This window comes from Callithrix jacchus, chromosome 7, assembly GCF_049354715.1.
Source record: "Callithrix jacchus isolate 240 chromosome 7, calJac240_pri, whole genome shotgun sequence".
Taxonomy (NCBI): domain Eukaryota; kingdom Metazoa; phylum Chordata; class Mammalia; order Primates; family Cebidae; genus Callithrix; species Callithrix jacchus.
The window spans coordinates 133,823,282-133,837,656 of NC_133508.1; the positions used below are offsets into that span (position 1 = coordinate 133,823,282).

Here is a 14,375-nt window from a genome sequence, read left to right on the forward strand (position 1 = left end):
GTCTGGCTTGTTTTGCTCAGCATAATGCTTTTGAGATTCATTTATGTTTTTTGATGTATCAGTGGCTTATTCCTTCAAGGGTAAGTAGGATTATGTTTTACAGGTACACAATTTATTTTTCCTTTCACCTGTTGTTAGGTTGAGTTGTTTCTAGTTTGGGCTAATATGAATAAATCTTTTATGAACATTCCTGTTCATATGTTTTAACTTATCTTAAGTAAACACTTTAAAGTATTGTGGGATCTTAAGTGTATATTTAATTCCGCAAGAAACTACCAAACTCTTTCAAAAGTATTTGCTGTATTCTACATTTCTACCCACAATGCATGAAAATTCTAGTTGTTCCATATCCTCATAATATTCTCAGTCTTTTAAATGTTAGACATTCTGTATATACAGTTTAAATTTGTATTACCAAATAATTAATAATGATCATCTTTCGTGTTTTTGTTCACCTTCCATACTTATTTTGCATAGTATCTGTTCAGATCTTCTGTTTATTTTTAGGTTGACATATTCTAGTTCGTTGTAAATTTGTAGACTTAAATGCAACATCTTTGTGAGATGTATGTATTGCAAATTTCTCTCCTAGGCTGTTTTCTTGCCTTTTTACTTCCTTATTGAAGTCTTTCCAAACAGTAGAAGTTTTAAATTTGATGAATTCCATTTTTAATTTTTTTCTTTTACAGTTCATATTTTTTTAATTCTATTTAAGAAATTATTTTTTACCAAAATTGCAAATCGTTGCTCCTGTACATCTTCCAGAAGTATTATAGTTTATCTTTTACGTATAGGTTGATGGTACTTTTGAGTTAATTTTTGTATGAGGTAAGAATTTTTTTTAATTAATACATAATAATTGTAGATATGTGTGGAGTACATGTAATTTTTTTATGTAAATATCCAGTTGATCCAGCACAATATGTCAAAAGATTAAATTATCTTTCTTACAGAATTACCTTAGCTTCTTTGTCAAAAATCAATTGGCTGTATGTCTGTTGGTTTATATTTTGATTTCCCATACATCCACTGCCTAATGAGATAACTCCAGCTCTACATTACAATTTAAATTTACCTTATTTACAGTTAAATAAATTTTGAAATTTAGTTTCTTAGTCCCAAAAGACACATTTCAAGTGCTCAATAGTCACACCTAATTAATGAGCTAATTAGTACTTTATTAAGCAGGATAAATATAGAATATTTGCACACTACAGAAAGTTCTGTTGGACAGGACTGCTGTCTGGTATTTTATTATCTCACACACACACACACACACACGTCCTTAAGCAAGTATCATATTGACTTAATTAGTATAGCTTCATACTAAGTCTTGAAATAAGGCAAAACAATTTTTTCAATATTTTACTTTTCCAAAATCATTTTGGTTAGTCCATATTCTTTGATTTTTTATATAAATTTTAGAATCATTTTGTTGATTTCCACACATAAAAAAAAGCCTGCTGGTAGTTTGACTGAAATTGATCTATAACTCAAATTGAAACTATAAACAAATGTGGAGAGAACTGACATATTGACAATTTTGAGTCTTTCTATTTATGAACATAGTATATTGCTACATTTATTTAATTCTTTATTAATTTCAACAGTGTTTGATAGTCTTTAATGTACAGCAGGTCTTGCACAAATTTTTAAAAATTCATTCTCAAGTATTTCACATATCTTGAGGCTACTATAAACATTTTAAGTTTTTTTTCTAAATTTGATATCTCATTATTTGTGGTTCATATATAGACAATATTGATTTTTAAATATTATCTTGTATCTTGCAATCTTGTTTAATTCATTTGCAAGTAGTTTTTTTTTTTGATAGATGTGTTAACATTTCCAACATACATGATGATGACTTTGGTGAATAGAGTTTTACTGCTTTTTAATTTGATATGCCTTTAATTTATGTTTCTTTACTTATTGCTCTAAATAGAATGTCCAGTAAAATAAAGCAAAGGAATGGTATAAGCCCATATCTTTGTTCTCAATTACAGAAGATCATTGAGACTTTCACCATGAAATATGATGTTAGCTCTACTTTTTTTGGTAGATGCTCTTTATTAGTTTTAGGAAGTTTGATTTTATCTCAATTTGCTAAGAGGTTTTATTATTTATGAGTGATATATTTTGTTAAATGTTTTTCACCTTGTCTATTAAAACAATTATACAGTTTTTCTCCTTTATCTTTTTAATGTAGCAAATTACATTAATCAATTCTTAAATATCAAACCAATCACTTGTTTCTGGGATAAATGCTACCTGGCCCTGGTGTATTACCCTTTTTATATATTTTTGCATTTGACTTTGGAGCTCATGAGAGATATTAAACTATAATTTTAATGTCTTTTGTTTTTGTATCAGGGTCATGCTGACTGCAGTGGGTAAGGTCTAAAATGGTCCCAATAAACTCTACCTCCTATTATTCATTCCCTTATTCAATCTCCTCCAATTAAGTGTAAGTTAGATTTAGTCATTGCTTCTAAAAAAAATAGAATAAGGCAGAAATGCTAGGATGTCACTTCTGAGATCTGATCATAAAAAGACTGTGGTTTCCATCAGGGGTGATCCCTCCTTCATCTCATATAGCTTGCATTGGAGGGACAATATCTCTGAGTCTAGATTATCAGTGAGTTTGGAAGCACATCACATCTTCTGAGACTCATGATACCTATGTAAGTGAATTTAGAGGCAAATCAGCTCTGAGTTGAGTCCTGGGATGCCTGCTGATCTAGCCAAAGATCTTGCTTATAGTCTTACAAGAGACTTTTGTTTCTGTTTTTATGAGCATCAGATACTTAATCCATTGACATAATAAAATGAACAGATAATATTCTTTCTTTTTCTACTTTTTAAGAGTTTACGTAGGATTAAATGATTGATATGGTTCATGAGTCAAGTCATCTGGGCTTGCAATTTTCTTAATGGGAAAGTTTTTAATTACAAATTCAAATTCATTTAATGTAGCATTATTCAGGTTTCTATTTTCTCATTAATCAGATTTGGCAATTTGCATCATTCAAGAAATTTGTGCATCTTATCTACATTACCTGATATACCAACAAAAAGTTACTCATAATATTCTTTTAAGGCTTGTAGTTTCTGTAATGATTATCTCTCTTTCATTTTGAATTTTTAAGTTATGGACTAAATTGTGTCCTCCCAAAATGTATATATTGAAGCATTAATCCCAAATGTGATAATATTTGGAGGTAGATGTTTTGGGGGATATTTAGGTTTGGGTGATGCCATGAAGGTGGATACCTCATAACCAGCTTAGTGCTCTAATAAGGAGAGACACCAGATCTCTCTCTCTCTCTCTCTCTCTCTCTCTCTCTCTGCTATGTGAGGACACAGTGAGAAAAATGGCCATCTGCAAGGCAAGAAGAGAGCCTTCACCAGACAACCAAATAAGCTGTCACCTTGATCTTTAACTTCCCAGACTCCAGAGCTGTGAAAAATAAATTCCTGTTGTTTAAGCCATCCAGTCTGTGATTCTTCTGTTATGGCAGCCTGAAATGACTAAACAATTAGTAATTTGAGTCTTCCTATTTTCTCATTCAGTCTAGCGAGAGGATTATCACTTTATCGATTCCCCCAAAAACTCAGCTTTTGGTTTCATTAATTTTCTTTATTGTTTGGGGTCTTTTTGGTTTTTTTAAATAGTTTATTTCTACTTTTATCTCAATTATTTTCTTTCTTTCTATTTACTGTGTGTTTAATTTGATTTTTTTTCTATAACCTCTTAAGATGGAAGCCAAGATTATTGATTTGACCCTTACTTTTTGTGTACACTCAAATGAATTTTCCTTTAAGCATGGCTTTAGATGCATCCGTCCCCAGATTTTGATTTGTCATGTTTTCACATTAATTTAATCAGAAATGTTTCCTCAAGTCTTTCCTGATTTCTTTTATGACTCACTCATTGTTTACTAGTATGCTATTACATTTTCAAATGTGTGTGATTTTTCCTGCCTATTTTTCTATTGTTGATTTATAATTTAATTCATTTCTGGTCAGAGCACACTCAATGAATTTAATGTGCTTCAAATCCACTGTAACTTGTTTTATTCCCTGACATATTGTTTGTAATGGTGAATGATCCATATGCACTTGCTATTGTTGGGTGCCATGCTCCATTTATGCCAGTTAAATTGGTTCAAATTGTTCATTATGTCACCTATGTCCTTAGTGATCTTCTACTTGTTCTGCCACTTACTGACAGAAAAGTTTTGAAATCTTGAACTGTAAGTTTTGATTTTTCAGTTTTCCATTTTACTTTTGCCAATTTTATGTGTATGCATGTGTGTGTATGGCTTTTTAGCTTCATGTTAGAATTGAGTGGAAAGTACAGCCTCCTACCCTGACAAACCCATAGCTCCCTCAGGATCAACATCCAGAACCAGCATGATTTGTTTGTTACCATGGCCACTACACTGACACACCATTATCACCCAAAGTCCATCGTTTACATTAGGGTTCACTCTTGGTGTACATTCTTTGGGGTTTCACAAATATATAATGGTATGTTTCCACCATTACAGTATTATAAAAAATAGTTTCACTGCCCTTAAAACACTCTATGTTCTGCCAATTTGTTCCTCCTTTCCTTTAACCCCTGACAACCTCTATCTTTTTACTTCCTCCATAATTTTGGCTTTTCCAGAAAGACATATTACTTATACTTTCTTTTTTATATTTGCAACTAACAGAAGTCAATTTTCAAACACTTCACAAGTAGTATACATACTTTATAATAATAAATATTCCTAATTTCTACTGTCAATTGTATTATCGATGTCATTCATTTCAAATATCCGTAGGCATATAGGTGTGTATGTATATACACATACACATACAAACAGAAATATGTAATTGGAAATATTTTTGTGATTACCATTTAAGGCAAATTATTATCTGTTACATCAATTAAGAATAAGACAAATAAAAGTTGTTTACCTTCACTGATTTCTTCTCTGACAGTCTTCTTTATGTAGATCCAACTTTCTGACTTATTTTCTTTCTCTCTGAAGAACTTCTCTTAACATTTCTTATAAGGCAAACAAAGTTCTTCAGCCTTTGTTTGCCTGAGAAAACCTTTATTTCTTCTTCACTTTGGAAGGATAATTTTAAAGGGTGCAGAAGTCCACGTTTATTTGTTTGGTTTTTTTTTCCCCCTCTAAAAATTTCACTCCATTTTCTTCTTCTTCTTCTTCTTTTCTTTCTTTCTTTTTTTTTTTTTTTTTTGACATTTTTCCTGCTTGGTAATTTCTGAGATTCCTGGATCTATGATTGGTAGTAATTTTCAGTCATTATTCCTTCAAATATTGCTTTTGTTCCTTTCTCTTCTTATTCTGCTGATAATCCCATTACACATATGTTACACCTTTAGTAGTTGTCCCACAGTTTTGAGATATCCTGTTATTTTATTTTTGAGTCTTTTTTCTTTCTCATTGCTTTTTCATTTTGGAAGTTTCTATTAACATACCCTCAAGTTCACAGATGCTTTCTCTAGCCATGTCTAAGCTGCTAATGAGCCCATCAAAGGCATTCAATACAGTGTTTTTAATCTCTAACATTTCTTTTTGTTTGTTTTTTTTTCTTAGAATTTCCATCTCTCTGCTTACAGTATTCATCTGTTCTTGCATATTGTCTACGTTGTCCATTAGATCCTTGAATGCATTAACTATAGTTGATTAATCTTATAACTGATCATTCTAATATCCCTGCCATATCTAGGTCTGATTCTCATGCTTGTTCTGTCACTTCAAACTTTGTATTTTGCCTTTTAGTATTTCTTGTAATTTTTTGTTGGAAGGCAGATATGATGTACTGTATGAAATAAATTGCTGCAAATAGACCTTTAGTGATAGAGTGATAAGGTGGAGAGGTGGAGTGGGGTGGGCAGGAAGCCTTCTGTAGTCTTATGAGTAGATCTCAGTCTTTTAGTAACCCTGTGTCTATGGGTTGTAAACTGCACAAATGGTTCTTCTGGTTGTTGTTGTTGTTTTCCCCCTCTTAGATGGTAAAGGATGATTAGAAAGGGTAGCATTGGCAACAAAAACCAAAATAGACAAATGGGATCTAATTAAACTCCAGAGCTTCTGTACAGCAAAAGAAACAATCATTAGAGTGAACCAGCAACCAACAGAATGGAAAAAAATTTTTGCAATCTACCCATCTGACAAAGGGTTAATATCCAGAATCTACAAAGAACTAAAACAGATTTACAAGAAACAAACAAACAAACCCATTCAAAAGTGGGTGAAGGACATGAACAGACACTTTTCAAAAGACTTTTATGAGGCCAGCAAACATAGGAAAACAAGCTCATCATCACTGGTCATTAGAGAAATGCAAATCAAAACCACATTGAGATACCATCTCACACCAGTTAGAATGGTGATCATTAAAAAATTTGGAGACATGACTTCCTGGGATCGCGTCTGGAGAATGCCTAGTATTCTGCCAGCTTCAGAAAAGGAGGGAAAGCAAGCCTGGCAGAGGCACCCATTCCATTCCCAGCTTGCTCCATCGCTGGTGACTGGAAGATACTCTGCAACAGTGTTCAGTCCCAGGGCGGGAAAACCTCCTTCCAGGATTCTTCTTCACCTGGGGCTGCTTCTTTCCCAAACGGCATCATGGCCGCCCTTAGACCCCTTGTGAAACCCAAGATCGTCAAAAAGAGAACCAAGAAGTTCATCCAGCACCAGTCAGACCGATATGTCAAAATTAAGCGTAACTGGCAGAAACCCAGAGGTATTGACAACAGGGTTTGTAGAAGGTTCAAGGGCCAGATCTTAATGCCTAACACTGGTTATGGGAGCAATAAGAAAACAAAGCACATGCTGCCCAGTGGCTTCTGGAAGTTCCTGGTCTACATGTCAAGGAGATGGAAGTGCTGCCGATGTGCAACAAATCTTACTGTGCTGAGATCGCTCACAATGTTTCCTCCAAGAACCGCAAAGCCATTGTGGAAAGAGCTGCCCAGCTGGCCATCAGAGTCACCAACCCCAGTGCCAGGCTGCACAGCAAAGAAAATGAGTAGACAGCTTATGTGCACGTTTTGTGTTTAAATAAAACTGGCATCTTCCTTAAAAAAAAAAATTGGAGACAACAGATGCTGGAGAGGATTTGGAGAAATAGGAACACTTTTACACTGTTGGTGGGGTTGTAAATTAGTTCAACCATTGTGGACAACAGTGTGGCAATTCCTCAAGGGCCTAGAAATAGAAATCCCATTTGACCCAGCAATGTCATTACTGGGTATATAGCCAAAGGATTATAAATTGATCTGTTATAAAGACACATGTACCTGTATGTTTATTGCAGCACTGTTTACAATAGCAAAGACCTGGAACCAACTCAAATGCCGATCGATGATAGACTGGAGAAGGAAAATGTGGCACATATACACCATGGAATACTATGCAGCCATAAAAAAGGATGAGTTCATGTCCTTTGTAGGGACATGAATGAATCTGGAAACCAGCATTCTCTGCAAAATGGCACAAGAACAGAAGAACACTGAATGTTCTCACTCATAGGCAGGTGTTGAACAAATGAGAACACATGGGCACAGGGAGGGAGCGTAACACCCTGGTGTCTATTGTTGTTGGGGATAGGGGAGGGACAGCACTGGGGGAGGTTGGGAGGGATAACATAGGGAGAAATGTGTTATAGGTGACGGGGGATGGAGGCAGCAAACTACATTGCCATGTATGTACCTATGCTACAATCCTGCATGATCTGCACATGTACCCCAGAACCTAAAATACAATAAAAAATAAAAATAAAATTAGAAAAAAAAGAAAGGATGGATATGCATATTTTCCCTTCTCCAGGTATTAGAGTGTAAGAAACCCCCAAAAAGGTTAGGCTCTGGTAAAATAGTCTCTCTGAGGGCTGGTCTTGTTAGGTATAACAAATATAATGCTCTGTTGTATTTCAGAGTGGTTACTTTTCCCTTGCCACTTCCAGAGCCCAAGTGGACTCTTGCTCTGATCTTTGCTGTGAGACTTGGTGAGACTTGTGCTGGAGATAAAATCCACAGAAGTGTGGGTCCCACCCCTACCTTCATGGCCTGGTTCCCCTGGAAGTTTCATTGGTCATCCTCAGCCACAGACTCCAGCTGTTCTCTTACAGTTCAGATTTTCCTAATCCAGTGCTGGTTCCCACAGAGGCTTTTGCTTGTGAGTTTCTGCTCTGGTAGTTGTGATTCTCTGTATCTGTCTCTCTCTGTCTCCAATATTGGGGAGACATCAGTTTATCCTGTGGCCTCGCTTCTCTGATGGTACTAAAAAAAGTTGTTGATTTTTCAGATTGTTCTGCTTTTTACTTGTTGTCAGGATGAATTGGCAACTTCCAAGATCCTCATGGGCTAGACCACTGCTTCACATATTTTTAAATTCTGTTATTAGGTGCTTATACATGTAGGCTTGTTAGGTTTTCTTGATGAAATGACCCTTCTATCATTAAGAAATATCTATCTTTATTCCTGGTCATATACCTTATTTTAAAGTGTACTTTTACTGTTATTTAAATAGCTGTGTTAGCATTCTTAGGTTTATTGTTTACCTGTATCTTTTTCTATTTACATAGTTATCTGTGTTTTTATATTTAAAGGGTTTGTTTTGTAGATGGTATATAGTCTAATCTTGTTTTCTTATAAAATGTAATCTCTGCCTCTTCTCTGTAGCTTTTAGACCATCCACAATAATTTATTTACCAGTAAGGATGAGTTTAAGCCTACCTTATTGCTATACATTTTCTTTTAGTTACACTTTCTCCCTTTTTCATCCTTTTTGGATATTACTAGAATTAGGTTAACTGTATATTACTAGAATTACATTTTCTCTCCAACATTAAATTATAAAATATACTTTTTTAAGTTCTTTTGAGTTTTTTTTTAGTTTATTTACAATATGCATTTTTAACTTTTACAGTCTACTTTCAAATGATGTTATAATATTCACTTGCAAATTATATTCTACCTTTTCCCCACATAGTGGAAACCGCTTATAAGAAAATACTTACATTTTCCCCTTCCATCCTCTGTGCTATAATTTCTTGTTTTACTACTACATATTTTATAACTCCCATAATATATTGTCATGTTCTTATTTTAAATAGTTTATTATTTCTTATAGCAATAAAGATGTGAAGCATATGGGGATTATTTCAGTCCAGAAATATTTTCAATAATATTGTTTTGTTTAAAATTTTTTCACATCATCTAGAAAGTGTCACCCCAGGCTTCAAACCCTTTTATATGCCAAACAATGATCACAAATTCACAACGGAGAGTATTTTTTCTCCTACCACTCAGGGCCAGAGCTTATTATAAGAAACTGTTCTTTAGTCCTGGGGTGATATATTTATCTCTGCTTCATTACACATATTCTACTAGATTCTTCACCGTGGCTAAGGACTGGGCTTTGTATCTTCTCTCCTGAGCTCCACAAGTCTAAGAAAATTAGTGTTCATTTTACCCTGCTTGGCACATGACTTTAACTTAATTTTTGGCCTAAATATTCTTCACTTTATGGCCAGCTCATGAGTGTATTTAATCAAAAAGTATTTTGTCTTCTTATTCATTTTTGTTTATAGTATTTCAGTTGAAGCAATGTTATTTCTCTAATAGTAATCTAATCAACATAATGCTGGAAATAAAATCAGTCCAACAGACCTAATTTGAAAGAGAGGTTTCAGGGAAAGATGGCGGAGTAAGAGCATGGGCACATATTTTTTTCTTGATGTTCACTGAAATTTTAAAAAGATAAAGTTTCACTATCTTGAAACTGAAGAACACTATTACATACCAGAAACCTAGAGGACTATCTGTCCACTCAAATTGGTATCATGTCGAAAGGACACACCTGTACTAACCCCAAACATGGTGTGTTTCAGGTGATAAGGAAAAGGAATCATTTGGCTTTTCTTTGAGAGAGTGGGCCAGGTGTGGTGGCTCACACCTGTACTTTGGGAGGCCGACATGGGTGGATCACCTGAGGTCAGGAGTTTGAGACCAGCCTGGCTAACATGGTGAAACCCCGACTCTACTAAAAATACAAAAAATTAGCTGGGCTTGGTGGTGGGAGCCTGTAGTCTCAGCTACTTGAGAGGCTGAGGCACGAGAATTGCTTATGCCCAGGAGACAGAGAATGCAGTGGACTGAGATCACGCCATTGCACGCCAGCCTGGGCACTCCAGCCTGGCAAAAAGAGTGAAACTCTGTTTCAAAACAAAAGCTAAAGGTGGGGGTAGGGGGGTTAATTTCATAGGCCTGAGTTTAGCTTTGGAGCTTCCATCTTTGAGGCTTGAGCAAGTTTCTGTTTCCTCAACTGTAATATGGAGATAATAACACCTACCTCAGAAATTTGTTGAAAAGATCAAATAAAATGAAGTTTTATTTAAAGATTTAATACAACTCTTGGTACTTTATGATGATACAAACAACAGTTTTCTGTTAATCATTATAACAATCTAAATAAATCATGCAGCTCAACCACACTAATTTATAGAAATGAATGTTGGGTATATGGATGGGAATACTTTATAGTGGTTCATTTTCCTGCTATGTAACAATAGAACGGAAAGAGAATCTATATGGAATATATATATATATATCTTATTTTTTTATTATATATAGTAGAATTTATTTTTTGGAGCAGTTTTAGACTTGCCCAAAAAAATTGAGAGGAAAGTGCAGATTGTTTTCTTATATTCCCTTCACCCACAACCCAGTTTCCTGTTATTAGCATCTTGCATCAGTGTGGTACTTTGGTTACAACTGAGCCAGTATTGATACATAATTATTAACTAAAGTCCATAGTTAAGGTTCACTTTTTGTGTGTACCTTTTATGGGTTTTAATAAATGTATATTGACATGTAACCATCATTGTATTATAGTAACATACAGAAGAGCTTTCCTGCCCTACAAATTTCCTGTGCTCTACCTATTCATGCATTCTTTCCTCCCTCTCTCCCCATAAACTCCTGATTATCACGGATCTTTTTATTGTCTCTGTAGCTTTTCTTTTTCCACGTTGTCATATAGTTGGATTTATGCAGTATGAAGGCTTTTACATATTGGTTTATTTCACTTAGCAATATACATTTAAGGTTCCTTTGTATCTTTTCATAGCTTGATAGCTCATTTCTTCTTATCACTGATAATATTCTATTGTACAGATGTACCAATTTGTTTGTCCATTTACCCATTGAAGGACATCTTTGTTTCTTTCAAGCCTTGGAAATCATGAATAAAGTTGCCTTGAACATTCTCATGAAGGTTTTTGTGTACATATGATTTCAACTCATTTGGCCAAATACTAAGGAGCATGATTATTGGATCATATGGAAAGAATATGTTTAGTTTTATAAGACACTACTAAACTGCCTTCTAAAGTAGCTTCATCATTTTCATCACACCAGCAGTAAGTGAGAGTTTCCATCGCTTCACATCCTCATCATTATTTGGTGTTGTCAGTGCTTTGTATTTTAGCCATTCTGATAGATGTGTAGTGGTATCTCGTTTTAATTTGCAATGCCCTATTGCCCTAATGCCCAATGCAATGTTGAGCATTTTCTTCTATGCTTACTTGACCTTTGTGCTTCGTTTTTAGTGAACCGTCTGCTCAGATATTTTGTACATTTCTCAATTTTTTTTCATTGATGAATTTTAAGAGTTCCTTATACATTTTAGATTCTATTTCTTTTTTGGATATATGTTTTAGAAATATTCTCTTTAGTTTAAGGCTAATCTTTTCATTCTCTGAGTATGATTTCTTTTTGATATATTTTTCCCAGCTAATCAAGAAAGAAGAGATCTGGGAACACTAAGATAAAGGAGAAATGGAACACAGCTTTATGGGAGTCAGCTCTGCAGCTTATACCAAATGCCAAGTAATCAGAGAAAATATACAGAACTTGCAAACCAGTGGCTCTCACCAGAGCAAGTGGTTTACTCTCAAGAACACTTACTTTTCCATTTTTCACAAACAGCACACAGCGTCCCATGGAAAGTTGATACAAACTTTTAAAGGAAAGTGTTGGGAGTCAAGATATTTCAGCTGCTTTCTTCCTTAACCACTTCCTAATTCCTTTCATACAGCAAAATAACTACCCAAATAGTATAAATGGACACTACTTGATATCTAGTATCTCGATGCACAGGAAAGCAAAGGATGTGGGGATGTGGATTTCATTTACACTTGATTGGATCAAATCAATCAGGATAGATCTGTGTCCACTCAAAAATAAATGCACAAAAAGTAACAAAATCTTATACAAAATTCCTAATTTAATTGATGGAGAGAAAAGCACCATGGAAAATTAAGAGGAAAAGTACATTTTAGGAAATGACACACTATGAAACCGAAGAAAATTGTAAGGTGTTTTTTTACATTTAATATGCATTCTCAAAATACAAAGATAATGTGTCAACAGAATGGAATAGAAAAGAAGTCAGTAGAACTGAGAAAAAGAAGAAAACAGAAAGAGGGAGAGTAATCACAAAGATGCAAATAACACATACTATGTGCCAGGAAGCGTTTAAGTAATTTATATATTAACAGATTTAGTTATTACAATAACCTTATGAGTTAGCTACTGTTATCATCTCAATTTTACTAATGAATAACCTGGTTAAGTAACTTGCCAAAGGTTAGTAAACTAGTAAGTCTTAAAGCTGGGATTTGAAACCAGACAGCAGAGTTTCAGAATCCATACATTTAACAAATATATCAAGTAAGGTTTGCAAAGTTAAGTTAGGCTAATGAACAGCCTTAAAAACTCAGTGGATTCAAAAACAAAATCTCCCTTTCTCGCTCTGGTTGTCCAAAGCAAGTCAGTAGGGAGACCCAAGTTGTTGGAGTCATTCAGCGATGAAGGCTGAGGAAAACTTCATCTTGATTTGTGTTTCCATTATCACCACAGCGGGTTTAGGGAACATTCAGTGTCCTGCACTGGCAATGAAATGATTGTGCCCTGAAGTAACACAGACAGCATAGGCTTCCATTTCATTGGCCAAAGCAAGCCATACTTACTTTTGAGAAGTGGAGGTGGAGAAACACAACCTTATACCATGCATGAAAGAAGCAGGGAAACTGGCATGTTTGTAAATAAATCTAATGACTCCCACAACTGTTCTGCTATAGTGCCTTTCTCATTATCCTGTCTTTCTCTAAAGCCACTACAGAAAAATCAGAAAGCCTTATGGGAAAGGGCTTGGGTATACATAGAATGTAGAATAAAGACTGTGAGATAAAGTATTGACAGATAAATATTTAGGTGGAAAAGAGGTCTAAAATATAGATGAATTGCTATGGTCAACTTATAAGTGAAAGCACAAATTATTGAAGTTTTTTTTTTTACCTAAAGGGATACCTGAATCTCTAGTTTTTAAGATCTTGAAGATCTTCTGTATTTCAAGAGGAATCACACAGATAGGTGTTTAATTTTATGAGAAATGAGGAAAAAGAAAACATAAGAATCAAGACACAGGAAAGAATCAGCATACCCTGGAGTGCCCCAGCAGTGTTAGATGACATAAAGCTATGAAATGCAGAATTACCTTAAATCCAAAGAGTTTTGAGGGGAAACTGAATGAAGAGACCCTTCCCATTTCCATCAGTGTGCAGACTGCATTCAAATGTGAAGGTAATCTGAAGGCGTTCTGAAGATAGAGACTCAAGTAGTGCTTTGCTTATGCAACGTCTCTAAAAATTCTACTTAAAATGTAATTCTAAGTAACTCAGCAATGATTTTAAATTTAAAAAATCAGGAGTGGATAAGTGATGAAGTAAAATGATTGGTGAATTACTTAAATGCAAAATTACATTGAATAACAATACTTGATTTTTAAAATCTGAAGATAGGGAAATAGAAGTGAAGGAGCAGATTACAATATGGTAAGGAGGTAAGTAACATCAATACATGAGCTTATTTTCTCATATTTATTAAAGGGTAGTCTGTACCTAGTGTCCTGTTAAGAAGTAAAGATCTCGGGACACTGTGACTTTTACACCTGTAATCCCAGCACTTTGCAAGGCAGAGGTGGGCTGATCACTTGAGCACTGGGAATTCAAAATCAGCCCTATTATGTCAAAACCCTGTGTCTACTAAAATACAAAAATTAACCAGGCATGCACCTGTAATCCCAGCTACTTGGGGGAGGTTGAGTTTGGAGGATCACCTGAGCCCCTGAGTCGAAGGTTGCAGTCAGCCAAGATTGCACCACTGCACTCCAGCCTAGGTGATAGAATGAGAATGAAAAAAGTATATTTTTTTCTTGTCTCAAAAAAAAGGGGGGGGGGAAGATCTGGGTGTATAGTATAAAATTATAACTAGCATTTTATTAGAG

The 14,375-nt window shown here is 34.7% G+C and overlaps 1 long non-coding RNA gene, 1 other non-coding gene and 1 pseudogene across 6 annotated transcripts in view; all 3 read left to right on the plus strand.

The window, feature by feature from the left end:
- The window catches only part of LOC103794583 (uncharacterized), a 455,426-nt gene that overhangs the window by 305,530 nt on the left and 135,521 nt on the right, over positions 1-14,375 (plus strand). The window contains exon 10 of one of the 5 annotated variants that reach the window (XR_013520577.1): positions 11,822-14,123. The exons of the other annotated variants lie outside the window; for them this stretch is intronic. This is a non-coding gene — a long non-coding RNA (uncharacterized LOC103794583). Of the gene's footprint in view, positions 1-11,821; positions 14,124-14,375 lie in introns of those variants that run through there. 5 annotated transcript variants of the gene reach the window in all.
- LOC118143474 (small nucleolar RNA SNORA7) lies at positions 6,438-6,576 on the plus strand. The gene has a single exon (XR_004727686.1). It is a non-coding gene; the product is annotated as a small nucleolar RNA SNORA7 (small nucleolar RNA).
- On the plus strand, positions 6,648-7,631 carry LOC108592759 (large ribosomal subunit protein eL32 pseudogene; annotated as a pseudogene).